This window comes from Pseudopipra pipra, unplaced genomic scaffold (assembly GCF_036250125.1).
Source record: "Pseudopipra pipra isolate bDixPip1 unplaced genomic scaffold, bDixPip1.hap1 HAP1_SCAFFOLD_166, whole genome shotgun sequence".
NCBI lineage: Eukaryota > Metazoa > Chordata > Aves > Passeriformes > Pipridae > Pseudopipra > Pseudopipra pipra.
Window position 1 is genome coordinate 27,621 of NW_026990645.1, and position 15,262 is coordinate 42,882.

Below are 15,262 nucleotides of genomic sequence, written 5' to 3' on the forward strand. Positions count from 1 at the left end.
AATTTATTTTTAAGAACTCTCTGTCCATCTGAATGGAAGACACAATCTTATTTCCCAATCATTTTCACACAATTAGCTCAAATACTAGCACTAAACCAGTGAGCAACATCTGTTTTACAAAATCTTTAGTTTTGTAAAGATATGCTCCACCACATCTAGGAAAAAAAAGGCAAATGGTGGACTCCTTCAGGACAGGAGTTTTCCCACAGTGAGTACGACTAGTAAATGAAATGTTAGACCCTCTCAACATAAAGGCAATTGTGTGCACAAAAGTGACCCAAGATACACTGTTCAGGTGTAAAACAGCTAAAAACACTTACCAGTGTTTTTCTCAGGCGCTCGTATTCTGGCCGATACTCTCTGAAAAGGTGAATAAAGGGAGTGCATTCAGTCTGAAAAACACATGATTTGTATTGCATAAGGATCATCCTGGAGGCTTCTTTTTACTCACAAAAAAAAGTTTTCTCTAGGCTTTCATGTTTGAGAGACATTTCAGAAAGACAGTACTTTTTTCCCCAGATTTGGATTCTGAAACCAATGGATGCAAAATCAATGAACATACTTCATTAAAACAGCAACAATTCAAAACTTGGTATGGAACTACAAGAAAAAAATTACTTCACAGACTTGCTGGCACAGATAGCTTTTACTTTTTCACGGAACAGCACAAAAATTCATCTCTGAATAGTTCCTTTTTACTGCTGCTTTTTATGCTGATACTGGACACCCTAAGCTACCTTGGCTATGGCAACTGTACACTCCTTCAAATCAAAGGAGCAGACTCATGAATCAGGACCTTCAGGAAGTGGTCACTGGGTCGCGGACCAGAAGTTATCCCCTTACCTCTCCTACTCATCTACAGCTTTAGAAAGCTGGGTAAAAATCTCCCCCAGTCCTGTGCCAAACACTGCAGAAACACCAACCACCTGGAAAAGAGAACACACCAGAACTAGAGAGTAACTGAGCCAGATTTTTAATACAGAAAAAAAACCAAAATAAAAACAAACAAACAAACAATCCCCCACAACGACAACAAAAAAAATCAACACCACCGAAAAACCCAACAACAACAAACTACTAATCTAAACCTAACAACACCCATTTAATCAGCACAGTGGCCTAAGAGTGGGCAGTAACACTTCTGCTTCTGTCCAGCCCGCTTTCAAACTCTTCCTCCACTTGCTGTTCATGTTTGTTACTTCTGCTTTTTGGTTGTCGGTGATTTTGTGTTTGGTGAGTTGTTAGGGCATTTTGGGGGGCGTTTCTTTGGGGAAGGAGGTTTGTTTGGTATTTTGTAACACTGTAGGGCAATTCAAAAGAAAGGTCAAGTCTTTCTGCTGTTTACTTGTTTATTGTTAATAACCCAAGTTCTCATTCTGCATCTAGGGTTATACGTGGTTAGCAAGTATCAGTGTACTAGAATTAAAGTGCAAAAGAGACAACAAGAACTGACCTTTTGGCTCTGAAATAGTCTAATAGTCTAACTTTTTATTTAGCCAAAGCACATTTAAAAGGTCCCCAGAACAGCAAGAGAGGGAGAATTTAATCAGTTGCTATGACAATACATTCAAAATGCACATCTACTTTCTAATTTCAACTTGTCTCTCATTACACTTCTGGCCATTTGTTCTGCTTGTATTAAATCAATTCTCTAAAAATACCTTGAATTAAGACTATTACCAGCCAGAATCCTACACCCTCTAACGAAAATTCTCCCTCTTTTTCATAGGCAAGACAGTCTCAACTACTGACTTCCAAATGGAAGACCTTTCCCAACACAGCCTTGCATTTGATCATTAATACAGTAAATATGCAGACAGCTCTCCAAAGGATTTTAAGCATTAAGGCCAGGCGCTGTGCCAATATATATAAATATTTATACTTTCCCTGCACTTCAGTACAAGCTGCCTTTTACTCCGTAATCCTCCTCATATGACCTGCTCTCCATCCAGTGCTCCAACAGTCCTGACAGGCAGATAAACATGACCTGATCAGCAAATAAGGAACAGGAAGTATGTTAGTTCTGTATATGGGACCACTACAATCCCTTTTGAAATTCTGTATATTGTTCCACATAGGACACTCACAATAGTTTTGGTTTGGCTCTGTTATCATTATCTACATGAATGGAATCATTTCGTTCCTGTAATATCCACACAGCCGAGAAGGCTTGCTTTTTCTTTAGTAAAAGCTGATGACAAACACAATCAGCTAAAACCTTTAGCACAGACTATGGGATCATTAACAGCCTCCAGTGTATACTGTTGTCAGAGAAACAATTAATTTGTCCTCTCAAAACCTGGTTGAGTGGAATAACAATCTTCTTCTTGCACAAGCAAATATAAAGGGTTTTTTTGTTCATTTATTTGCTTTGGAGATTCTTTCCCTTCTTCCTATGCAGTACATTGCCCAACTGTACTTGACACTTTCAGAACAAGGAAAATTACCTCAGGTGGGAAATGCTGCAGCAAAGAACACTGCCTCTTACCAGCCTATCTGAGCTTTCATCTTGTGATTAATCACAGTTCAATATTAAATTATTCAGGCTGCCATTCAGTGTGACAAGCTGCAGTGTAACAAGCTGCAGCGTGACCTCAACACAGGTCATCAACAGATTACAGTTCCAAAGGGCAGTGCAAAGCCCCTTTACAGAAGGACAGAATGGTGGGGGTTGGACAATACCTCTGGAGATCATCTAGTCCAGTCTCTCCTGCTCAAAAAGCGGGATTAGGCAGAAGAGGTTGCTCACAACTTTGCCTGAGCAAAAGTGTTTTAAGCATCTCCAGGGATGGAGACTCCACAATTTCTCTGGACCAGTCCAGAGGAGAACTTCTTAAGTTATTGTTTTCAGTGGGAAGGTAGGGACAGAAACAAGCGATCCCAAAACTTCAAACTCATCCCCACAGCGGTCCAGAGCAGCTCGAGACCAGGCTCCTGCCTTCCCAGGGCCAGGCTCTTCTCTCTGCCAGGCACCCACCAGCCGGGCACTGCCCTGCCCGGCGGCCCCGAGCGCTTCAGGCGCCGGCCCGGCCAACGCCTCGCTCTGCGCGGGCGCCGCTTCCAAAATCGCTACCCAAGAGACACAGCAATCAAAGCAGAGGGACTGCACTCCCAGCTTTTCTTACCTGCAGGCACACACAGCACAGCACGTTGGACATAAAAGCCACAGGGTTAGTCCTGCCAGAGGCGTCCGGCACACCCACGGCGACCGAAGGAAAACAGGGAGCCTGGGAACACGGAGTAAAAGACACCTTAATTAGGACTACACTGAGCACTAGCCAGGTCATTCCCACAGACAGCTTCACCGTCCAGTCACACAAAAAGCACTGACCTACCAGGGCCCCAGTTAGGATGGCTCCTGACGCTGACACCTCCCTTTGCCCCGGGGGATCAAGAAGAACATCCCTGGGAAGAAGTCACCCCCAACAACAAAAAGGCAAAATTAGTGAAGCACGGGGTCCTCTTCTGACTAGATTGCCACCAGCATTCAATAGCAAATGCCACGACTATTCTGTTACAGACGAGAAAACCCTGTTCTCCCAAACAAACAGCGAGGAGATTTATGGGCACGCCTGGAAATTTCCTGGGAGGAACTTTTTGTAACTAAGGAGCAGGTGCTGTCTTGAGTTGAAGGCGTCAATTTGACAGACACTTAGCACAGCAAACTCTTCAGCAGAGCAATTAATTGCTGCCTATTTGAACAGCAGGGGAGAGAAAATGACAGTCGAAGGGAAGACAAGAAAAGCAGAACTGCAATCAGCAGCCTTTTCTTCCATCTCTCCCGAGAAGGTCTAGTTTGTCTGTTCTAATAATTCTATGCCCTTTTCTACAGGAAACTTAGACCAAGGCTGAAAAAACAACTAGAAAACACGGAGAGAAGCTTTTTAGAATTTCACGTGATTTTCCCAAACCGATCCCAGAAAAGCAGAACTCGGTAGAATGTACTCACCTCGAGGCCTTTGGTCTTTTTTTCCATAAGCTTCGTCACCTGATTGAAAAAGCAGAGTAGACTCGGTATTTAGGCTCACAACAGGAAAACTTCCCCTTCGTTTCCTCAAAGAAACTACATTAATCTGCACAGCTGCAGGCGCGTCTCCAGCTGTTAAAGCCTTTCAGCTTTTCAGAGGGTGAGAATGCCCTGCTAGGGAAGGCTGAAAAATGCTCGGAGCCTGCACAGGTCAAAGAGCCCCTTGATTTTGTCTGTGTTCCAGTCCCTGGCTAAAGAAACGGCAGAACAAGCGCAGCTGTTGCTTGCCTTTTCCCTCAGAGGTTTTGCCAGGCGCCGGGCCAGCCCGGGCGCTCCGGGGGAAGGCCGGCAGCGCCCAAACCCCGCCGCTTTCCCGGGGGCGTCGCTTGCGAGAGCGCCCCCGAGCGCCGGGCCGGGCCTCACAGTCGCCGCCTGGCGGACACGGCCGGGAGCGGCACTGCAGCCGCGCGCGGCGCCGCAGCCGCGCGCCCCCCCCCCACCCCTTGGCGAGACCCGCGGCGCCTTTCGCGAGTACGGGCCTTTGTTCCCTAAAACCTGCCCTTGCCTAGGAAAAGCTGAGCAATTCACAGAGTTGCTGTTTCCAGCCCAGCTTCCCAAAGGATTTCTCTCTCCCGGCAGCACAGACAGGGGCCCCGAGGCAGCGCAGACCCTCCCCGCGGGGGAGGGGGGGGCGCAATGCCAGGGCACATCCGAACCCGGCCCTGCGGCGGCACGCAGGTGCAAGTTTCTCCGCAGAGGCGAGAAACTTGCCTGTCGCTTCCCCTGCCTGCGGTCGCCGATGGCCGCGGGAGAGGCAGAAGAGCGGCCGCGCCCCCCCGCCGCGCCCCCCCACCGCCGCGCCCCCCCACAGCGCCCAGGTTACCCCGGGGACGATCTCCGTCGGATCTGCCGCCGTGGGTCGCTTCCAGGGGGGGAAGGCGGCGGCGCAGCCCCGACAGCATCTCCAGGCCACGGCGGGACCGAGCGGGGCGGGGACGGGGGCGGGAGCGGGAGCGGAGCGGAGCGGAAGGGGGGCGGTGCCTGGGCTTCTCGCGGCGACCGCCGCGCTCCGCGGCGCCGAGAGGGGGCTGCCGTCGCCGGTGCCTGCCGCCGCCCACGAACCTACCGCCCGCGCCCGGCGCCGCCGAGCGCCCCGCCTTGTCCCCACAGCGGGAAGCGGCGCGGCGAGACGGCGCTGCGGGCGCGGGGCGGGGGTCCGGGTGGCGGCGGAGGTCAGGCAACAGGATAAACGCCTCTCTAAAGCGAGGGGGCCTCTCGCCGCCATCTTTAGAGTGGCCTCGGCTAAGTTCCGGTTTTGGCGGCGCCATCTTGAGTGTGGCCTCGGGGCGGACTTCCGGGCCGGGGCCGCCATCTTTAGTGTGGTCGTTCCGGTCCTGGTGGCGCCATCTTTACTGTGGGCTTGGCGGACTTCCGGGCCGGGGCCGCCATCTTTAGTGTGGTCGTTCCGGTCCTGGCGGCGCCATCTTTACTGTGGGCTTGGCGGACTTCCGGGCCGGGGCTTTGGAGGACTTCCGGTCGCTCTCTACTTCCGGGGACCGGGTTTACCCAAATTAGCGTCCCTCCTCGCTAATTTCTGCGCTTTCACCCCGAAAAATCTTCATGTTATTCCCCCCACACACACCCCGGGAGGGACGGGAGACCGCGAGTCCCGCCCTGCCGCCGGAACCGGCCCTTAACTCGACCAGGGAGCGCTGCACCGGCACGAGAGCCACCGCGCATGCGTCGCCGGTCCCTCTCCTGGCTGCCCTCAGTTACCACGTGATCGCCGGCGTCTTTCCAACGACTGCGCACGCGCCGGCGTCGCCACCTTGGCTCCCCCCCCCACCCCGCCGCCCGACCGCCCGGCTTCGCTTTCTTACTGCGGCTCCCCCTCCACTTTTTCGGCTCCCTGGGGTTCCCTCACCCACATTTTGGGGTCCCCTTCTCACATTTGAGGGGTGATGACCCCGCAATTTACGGTTCGGGGGGGGGGGGGGAGGAGAGGAAACGGGGTGCCCAAGAAGGGGGTTTTTTGTTTTTTTTTTCTCTTTTATTTCATTTTCATTTTATTTCCTTTTTAGTTTTTTTGCCTTTTTTTTTTTTTAATTTTCTTTTCTATTTTATATTTCCTTTTTTATTTCGGTTATTTTTTATTCCCTTTATTTTTCATTTGCTCTCCCAGTGCTCCCCAGTAACACCCAGTGCTCCCCAACAACCACCAGTAACACCCAGTGCTCCCCAAAAATTGACCCCAAACCGACCCAAATCACCCCAAAAGCTGACCCAAAACTGACCCCAAAACCTGACCCAAATCATCCCAAAAGCTGACCCAAAACTGACCCCAATCACCCCAAAAGCTGACCCAAAACTGACCCAAATCACCCCAAACAATGACCCCAAACTGACCCCAAAAACTGACTCAAATCATCCCAAAAACTGACCCAAAACTCTGCATTTATTTGGCATCATTTCCTCTCAAAAACAACATCTCCGATTTAGTTGATTGCTAAAGCCATCATTTTAAAATCATCTCAGGAATCAAAAGGGACTGGAAAACACACAGAAATCATTCCTGCACCCACCAAATCATTAGGAATTGGAACCCGATTCCCTCATCTCTCTCCTTGTTCTTCTTGGCTGGAAAACCTGATGATCCCCGCTGGCTATTTTTAGGCTGCTTTTCTTCCACAGCTCCTTTCCTCCCGGCTGAAACCTCCTGGCATATTCAGGGCTTAGCTGGAGGGAAGCCCCTCTGAAGTATTTCCTCTCGTGGCAATTCTGTGGGATGAAGAAGTAAAAAAAGCACATCAAGAGCTCCTTCTCCCCCCTTCCTTCGCAAACACCCTCCCAGTTTGTCCTTGGCAGCTCCATCCCCCCGGCACCCGCACCCGACGCTTCGGCTCCGCTGGCAAAGGGACAGCAAGTGCACAAGCAAGTTCAGTGCTGGGCAGGGGCTCCCTGGGGAACGGCACTTCAGTGCTTTAGTCCGTGGCCTTTCCTGCTGCCCTCCCTCCTGGAAGCAGAGGATGACCCGGCCCTTGTTTCTCCCACGCTCGCAGACCCAGGTCCTGCTCCCTTGGCCCCACTTTTCTTAGCAGACCCGGCATCATTTCCCAGGGTCCCCAGGAAACTTCTGCACTTGACCCATTGCTAAGTGCAGAGCACAGGGCAAGGGAAGGACAAATTTCTTGGCACCCACCCCCTGGAATTTTCCTTCTCCGCAGCACGCTCCCGTTCCCGCTGTCTCTGGAGGTGCCCGCACGAGTCCTCCTTCTCCCAGCACCTCAGAGAATGTCCTTTTCACCCAGGTCCTGCTTACCGTCGGCCAACAAAACACGCTGACAACATTTTTCAGGATGCCAGTGGAGAGATATTAGAGCACACTGCACAGGGAAGCTGAGCCTGCCCCATCCCTGCACGTGTTCCAGGCCAGGCTGGACGGGACTCGGAGCAACCGGGGACAGTGGAAGGTGTCCCTGCCCACGGAAGACAGGCTGGCCTTTGAAGGTCCCCTTCAAACCAAATGGCTCTGGGATTCCCCTCCAAAATCACTACCAAAGGGACACAGCAATCAAAGCAGAGGGACTGCACTCCCAGCTTTTCTTACCTGCAGGCACACACAGCACAGCAGCTTGCTAAAGGTAAGGTTTCTATCTGCACAGAAACCCAGCAATGAACACCTGCTCTAAGGGGACAGAAAGCTGCTTGTGGATCCCAGACACAGGACAGACTCCATCAGCACCTACTCGCCTCATCTAAGGAACAGTGCAGCCAACAGCAGAGCTTTCTCATATTCTGATCTGACTGTTTCGCCTTTTCTAAAGTATTTCATTATTTCTAGTAGGTCCACTGCTTTAGCTACACAGCGGGGTTTCTTCCAAACCTGTGACTGACACAGGACGAGCTGAGTGTGACCAATCCCACAGGAACTAAAGCCCTGCTCCTCTAACATGGAGCTGCTTTCACATTTCTGCTGTGAGGACAAAGAAGCACTGTACTACTTCACAAGGCAAACTCTTCAGAAAACTTCTGCAGTAAACTTTATCTTCCTGGGGAGGTACCTGCCAGTGTGCTGCCCTGCACACACACGCTGCCCATGTCCTTCCACAAGTGTTCCAGCTGCTCTCTCTTTTGTTTATTTTGAGCTTTCTCCCGTAGACAAAGATTTACATGTGGATTCTGAGAACATTTAAAACATCAGGAGAAGAGAAACCTCACCCAAACCCAGCAGCCTGTCCCCCAGTCAGAGAGCAGAAGTCACTACGCAGGTCTTACATTTCAACTCAGGTTACACAGAACTTCTGACTAAGCATGGAAAGCAACCTCCAGTCAGGTGGGATTCTAGGACGTTTTCAGCAGCGCCGGGAAGCCAAACTCTGTGTAGCTGTGCCTGCAGAGAACTGTCCTTTGGACAGCCAGAACTCAAGGTGAGCAGAGCTACTGATTTTGGCACTGCAATTCAGTCTTTCTTACTAAGTCAAACTAGTACTCTTCACTGGTGCAGGAAGATACAGGGATAGTCTCAACAAATCCCTTTGGAAATTTATTTTTAAGAACTCTCTGTCCATCTGAATGGAAGACACAATCTTATTTCCCAATCATTTTCACACAATTAGCTCAAATACTAGCACTAAACCAGTGAGCAACATCTGTTTTACAAAATCTTTAGTTTTGTAAAGATATGCTCCACCACATCTAGGAAAAAAAAGGCAAATGGTGGACTCCTTCAGGACAGGAGTTTTCCCACAGTGAGTACGACTAGTAAATGAAATGTTAGACCCTCTCAACATAAAGGCAATTGTGTGCACAAAAGTGACCCAAGATACACTGTTCAGGTGTAAAACAGCTAAAAACACTTACCAGTGTTTTTCTCAGGCGCTCGTATTCTGGCCGATACTCTCTGAAAAGGTGAATAAAGGGAGTGCATTCAGTCTGAAAAACACATGATTTGTATTGCATAAGGATCATCCTGGAGGCTTCTTTTTACTCACAAAAAAAAGTTTTCTCTAGGCTTTCATGTTTGAGAGACATTTCAGAAAGACAGTACTTTTTTCCCCAGATTTGGATTCTGAAACCAATGGATGCAAAATCAATGAACATACTTCATTAAAACAGCAACAATTCAAAACTTGGTATGGAACTACAAGAAAAAAATTACTTCACAGACTTGCTGGCACAGATAGCTTTTACTTTTTCACGGAACAGCACAAAAATTCATCTCTGAATAGTTCCTTTTTACTGCTGCTTTTTATGCTGATACTGGACACCCTAAGCTACCTTGGCTATGGCAACTGTACACTCCTTCAAATCAAAGGAGCAGACTCATGAATCAGGACCTTCAGGAAGTGGTCACTGGGTCGCGGACCAGAAGTTATCCCCTTACCTCTCCTATTCATCTACAGCTTTAGAAAGCTGGGTAAAAATCTCCCCCAGTCCTGTGCCAAACACTGCAGAAACACCAACCACCTGGAAAAGAGAACACACCAGAACTAGAGAGTAACTGAGCCAGATTTTTAATACAGAAAAAAAACCAAAATAAAAACAAACAAACAAACAATCCCCCACAACGACAACAAAAAAAATCAACACCACCGAAAAACCCAACAACAACAAACTACTAATCTAAACCTAACAACACCCATTTAATCAGCACAGTGGCCTAAGAGTGGGCAGTAACACTTCTGCTTCTGTCCAGCCCGCTTTCAAACTCTTCCTCCACTTGCTGTTCATGTTTGTTACTTCTGCTTTTTGGTTGTCGGTGATTTTGTGTTTGGTGAGTTGTTAGGGCATTTTGGGGGGCGTTTCTTTGGGGAAGGAGGTTTGTTTGGTATTTTGTAACACTGTAGGGCAATTCAAAAGAAAGGTCAAGTCTTTCTGCTGTTTACTTGTTTATTGTTAATAACCCAAGTTCTCATTCTGCATCTAGGGTTATACGTGGTTAGCAAGTATCAGTGTACTAGAATTAAAGTGCAAAAGAGACAACAAGAACTGACCTTTTGGCTCTGAAATAGTCTAATAGTCTAACTTTTTATTTAGCCAAAGCACATTTAAAAGGTCCCCAGAACAGCAAGAGAGGGAGAATTTAATCAGTTGCTATGACAATACATTCAAAATGCACATCTACTTTCTAATTTCAACTTGTCTCTCATTACACTTCTGGCCATTTGTTCTGCTTGTATTAAATCAATTCTCTAAAAATACCTTGAATTAAGACTATTACCAGCCAGAATCCTACACCCTCTAACGAAAATTCTCCCTCTTTTTCATAGGCAAGACAGTCTCAACTACTGACTTCCAAATGGAAGACCTTTCCCAACACAGCCTTGCATTTGATCATTAATACAGTAAATATGCAGACAGCTCTCCAAAGGATTTTAAGCATTAAGGCCAGGCGCTGTGCCAATATATATAAATATTTATACTTTCCCTGCACTTCAGTACAAGCTGCCTTTTACTCCGTAATCCTCCTCATATGACCTGCTCTCCATCCAGTGCTCCAACAGTCCTGACAGGCAGATAAACATGACCTGATCAGCAAATAAGGAACAGGAAGTATGTTAGTTCTGTATATGGGACCACTACAATCCCTTTTGAAATTCTGTATATTGTTCCACATAGGACACTCACAATAGTTTTGGTTTGGCTCTGTTATCATTATCTACATGAATGGAATCATTTCGTTCCTGTAATATCCACACAGCCGAGAAGGCTTGCTTTTTCTTTAGTAAAAGCTGATGACAAACACAATCAGCTAAAACCTTTAGCACAGACTATGGGATCATTAACAGCCTCCAGTGTATACTGTTGTCAGAGAAACAATTAATTTGTCCTCTCAAAACCTGGTTGAGTGGAATAACAATCTTCTTCTTGCACAAGCAAATATAAAGGGTTTTTTTGTTCATTTATTTGCTTTGGAGATTCTTTCCCTTCTTCCTATGCAGTACATTGCCCAACTGTACTTGACACTTTCAGAACAAGGAAAATTACCTCAGGTGGGAAATGCTGCAGCAAAGAACACTGCCTCTTACCAGCCTATCTGAGCTTTCATCTTGTGATTAATCACAGTTCAATATTAAATTATTCAGGCTGCCATTCAGTGTGACAAGCTGCAGTGTAACAAGCTGCAGCGTGACCTCAACACAGGTCATCAACAGATTACAGTTCCAAAGGGCAGTGCAAAGCCCCTTTACAGAAGGACAGAATGGTGGGGGTTGGACAATACCTCTGGAGATCATCTAGTCCAGTCTCTCCTGCTCAAAAAGCGGGATTAGGCAGAAGAGGTTGCTCACAACTTTGCCTGAGCAAAAGTGTTTTAAGCATCTCCAGGGATGGAGACTCCACAATTTCTCTGGACCAGTCCAGAGGAGAACTTCTTAAGTTATTGTTTTCAGTGGGAAGGTAGGGACAGAAACAAGCGATCCCAAAACTTCAAACTCATCCCCACAGCGGTCCAGAGCAGCTCGAGACCAGGCTCCTGCCTTCCCAGGGCCAGGCTCTTCTCTCTGCGAGGCACCCACCAGCCGGGCACTGCCCTGCCCGGCGGCCCCGAGCGCTTCAGGCGCCGGCCCGGCCAACGCCTCGCTCTGCGCGGGCGCCGCTTCCAAAATCGCTACCCAAGAGACACAGCAATCAAAGCAGAGGGACTGCACTCCCAGCTTTTCTTACCTGCAGGCACACACAGCACAGCACGTTGGACATAAAAGCCACAGGGTTAGTCCTGCCAGAGGCGGCCGGCACACCCACGGCGACCGAAGGAAAACAGGGAGCCTGGGAACACGGAGTAAAAGACACCTTAATTAGGACTACACTGAGCACTAGCCAGGTCATTCCCACAGACAGCTTCACCGTCCAGTCACACAAAAAGCACTGACCTACCAGGGCCCCAGTTAGGATGGCTCCTGACGCTGACACCTCCCTTTGCCCCGGGGGATCAAGAAGAACATCCCTGGGAAGAAGTCACCCCCAACAACAAAAAGGCAAAATTAGTGAAGCACGGGGTCCTCTTCTGACTAGATTGCCACCAGCATTCAATAGCAAATGCCACGACTATTCTGTTACAGACGAGAAAACCCTGTTCTCCCAAACAAACAGCGAGGAGATTTATGGGCACGCCTGGAAATTTCCTGGGAGGAACTTTTTGTAACTAAGGAGCAGGTGCTGTCTTGAGTTGAAGGCGTCAATTTGACAGACACTTAGCACAGCAAACTCTTCAGCAGAGCAATTAATTGCTGCCTATTTGAACAGCAGGGGAGAGAAAATGACAGTCGAAGGGAAGACAAGAAAAGCAGAACTGCAATCAGCAGCCTTTTCTTCCATCTCTCCCGAGAAGGTCTAGTTTGTCTGTTCTAATAATTCTATGCCCTTTTCTACAGGAAACTTAGACCAAGGCTGAAAAAACAACTAGAAAACACGGAGAGAAGCTTTTTAGAATTTCACGTGATTTTCCCAAACCGATCCCAGAAAAGCAGAACTCGGTAGAATGTACTCACCTCGAGGCCTTTGGTCTTTTTTTCCATAAGCTTCGTCACCTGATTGAAAAAGCAGAGTAGACTCGGTATTTAGGCTCACAACAGGAAAACTTCCCCTTCGTTTCCTCAAAGAAACTACATTAATCTGCACAGCTGCAGGCGCGTCTCCAGCTGTTAAAGCCTTTCAGCTTTTCAGAGGGTGAGAATGCCCTGCTAGGGAAGGCTGAAAAATGCTCGGAGCCTGCACAGGTCAAAGAGCCCCTTGATTTTGTCTGTGTTCCAGTCCCTGGCTAAAGAAAGGGCAGAACAAGCGCAGCTGTTGCTTGCCTTTTCCCTCAGAGGTTTTGCCAGGCGCCGGGCCAGCCCGGGCGCTCCGGGGGAAGGCCGGCAGCGCCCAAACCCCGCCGCTTTCCCGGGGGCGTCGCTTGCGAGAGCGCCCCCGAGCGCCGGGCCGGGCCTCACAGTCGCCGCCTGGCGGACACGGCCGGGAGCGGCACTGCAGCCGCGCGCGGCGCCGCAGCCGCGCGCCCCCCCCCACCCCTTGGCGAGACCCGCGGCGCCTTTCGCGAGTACGGGCCTTTGTTCCCTAAAACCTGCCCTTGCCTAGGAAAAGCTGAGCAATTCACAGAGTTGCTGTTTCCAGCCCAGCTTCCCAAAGGATTTCTCTCTCCCGGCAGCACAGACAGGGGCCCCGAGGCAGCGCAGACCCTCCCCGCGGGGGAGGGGGGGGCGCAATGCCAGGGCACATCCGAACCCGGCCCTGCGGCGGCACGCAGGTGCAAGTTTCTCCGCAGAGGCGAGAAACTTGCCTGTCGCTTCCCCTGCCTGCGGTCGCCGATGGCCGCGGGAGAGGCAGAAGAGCGGCCGCGCCCCCCCGCCGCGCCCCCCCACCGCCGCGCCCCCCCACAGCGCCCAGGTTACCCCGGGGACGATCTCCGTCGGATCTGCCGCCGTGGGTCGCTTCCAGGGGGGGAAGGCGGCGGCGCAGCCCCGACAGCATCTCCAGGCCACGGCGGGACCGAGCGGGGCGGGGACGGGGGCGGGAGCGGGAGCGGAGCGGAGCGGAAGGGGGGCGGTGCCTGGGCTTCTCGCGGCGACCGCCGCGCTCCGCGGCGCCGAGAGGGGGCTGCCGTCGCCGGTGCCTGCCGCCGCCCACGAACCTGCCGCCCGCGCCCGGCGCCGCCGAGCGCCCCGCCTTGTCCCCACAGCGGGAAGCGGCGCGGCGAGACGGCGCTGCGGGCGCGGGGCGGGGGTCCGGGTGGCGGCGGAGGTCAGGCAACAGGATAAACGCCTCTCTAAAGCGAGGGGGCCTCTCGCCGCCATCTTTAGAGTGGCCTCGGCTAAGTTCCGGTTTTGGCGGCGCCATCTTGAGTGTGGCCTCGGGGCGGACTTCCGGGCCGGGGCCGCCATCTTTAGTGTGGTCGTTCCGGTCCTGGTGGCGCCATCTTTACTGTGGGCTTGGCGAACTTCCGGGCCGGGGCCGCCATCTTTAGTGTGGTCGTTCCGGTCCTGGCGGCGCCATCTTTACTGTGGGCTTGGCGGACTTCCGGGCCGGGGCTTTGGAGGACTTCCGGTCGCTCTCTACTTCCGGGGACCGGGTTTACCCAAATTAGCGTCCCTCCTCGCTAATTTCTGCGCTTTCACCCCAAAAAATCTTCATGTTATTCCCCCCACACACACCCCGGGAGGGACGGGAGACCGCGAGTCCCGCCCTGCCGCCGGAACCGGCCCTTAACTCGACCAGGGAGCGCTGCACAGGCCGAGAACCACCGCGCATGCGTCGCCGGTCCCTCTCCTGGCTGCCCTCAGTTACCACGTGATCGCCGGCGTCTTGCCAACGACTGCGCACGCGCCGGCGTCGCCACCTTGGCTCCCCCCCCCACCCCGCCGCCCGACCGCCCGGCTTCGCTTTCTTACTGCGGCTCCCCCTCCACTTTTTCGGCTCCCTGGGGTTCCCTCACCCACATTTTGGGGTCCCCTTCTCACATTTGAGAGGTGATGACCCCGCAATTTACGGTTCCGGGGGGGAGGGAGAAGAGGAAATGGGGTGCCCAAAAAGGGTGGTTTTTTTTTTTCTTTTCTCTTTTATTTCATAATCATTTTAATTCCTTTTTAGTTTTTTTGCCTCTTTCTTTTATTTTCTTTTGTTTTTTATATTTCCAGGTGGCGGCGGAGGTCAGGCAACAAGATAGAGTGGTCCCGCCCACTCGCAGGACCCCCACACCTCCACACCACCCCCCAACTTCAGCCGCTCTCACCGCGGCGTCTTCCCGCGCCGGCGCTGCCGTCCCGCGCGACGCCTCTTCCGCTCTCTTCTCCGACGGCTTCTGCCAGGGCGGGAGGAGGCAGGTGGGCCCGAGAAACACCAGCTCCTCCCTACCAAGGCAACCCGGACCCCACGCCCCCGGAGGCACATCTCCAAGACCCTCCCCGCCCACCCACAGGCCCCCCCACTTCCCCCCACAAAACTCTCCAAGCTTCACTTGGACTCACCACGGCGACGCACGGCGCAGTCCCACCCGCTGCGGGGAGCCGGGCCCTCTGGGCAAAGGCAGCTGGGCACGCGAAGCAGCGGCCAAAGAGGCTGCCGCCCTGCTTACAGGGGGCTCCGGCCGCTGCCTGGACCACAAAGGGCCTGGGACACCAGGGCACTGACCCCGACTTACAGGGGGGCCCTGGGCCCAAAGGCCTACGGAGGCTCCTTCTCTCCGCTTCGGGGGGCACCTGACCCGCTCCCCGCTAACGGGGCGGTCGCCCCGCACAGGCTGCCAGCTGAGGGAGCGCAAAGGCTCCCAGACCCGGACCCTGCTTACAGGCGGGTCCACAC

General features: G+C 51.7%; 1 long non-coding RNA gene across 1 annotated transcript; it reads right to left on the minus strand.

Annotated features, from left to right (window-relative positions):
* Window positions 1-319: 319 nt before the first annotated feature.
* On the minus strand, window positions 320-3,220 carry LOC135408074 (uncharacterized). Its single transcript, XR_010427230.1, has 3 exons — window positions 3,126-3,220; window positions 844-926; window positions 320-392 (listed from the first exon to the last, which is right to left on the minus strand). It is a non-coding gene; the product is annotated as an uncharacterized LOC135408074 (long non-coding RNA).
* Between the last annotated feature and the right edge of the window lie 12,042 nt (window positions 3,221-15,262).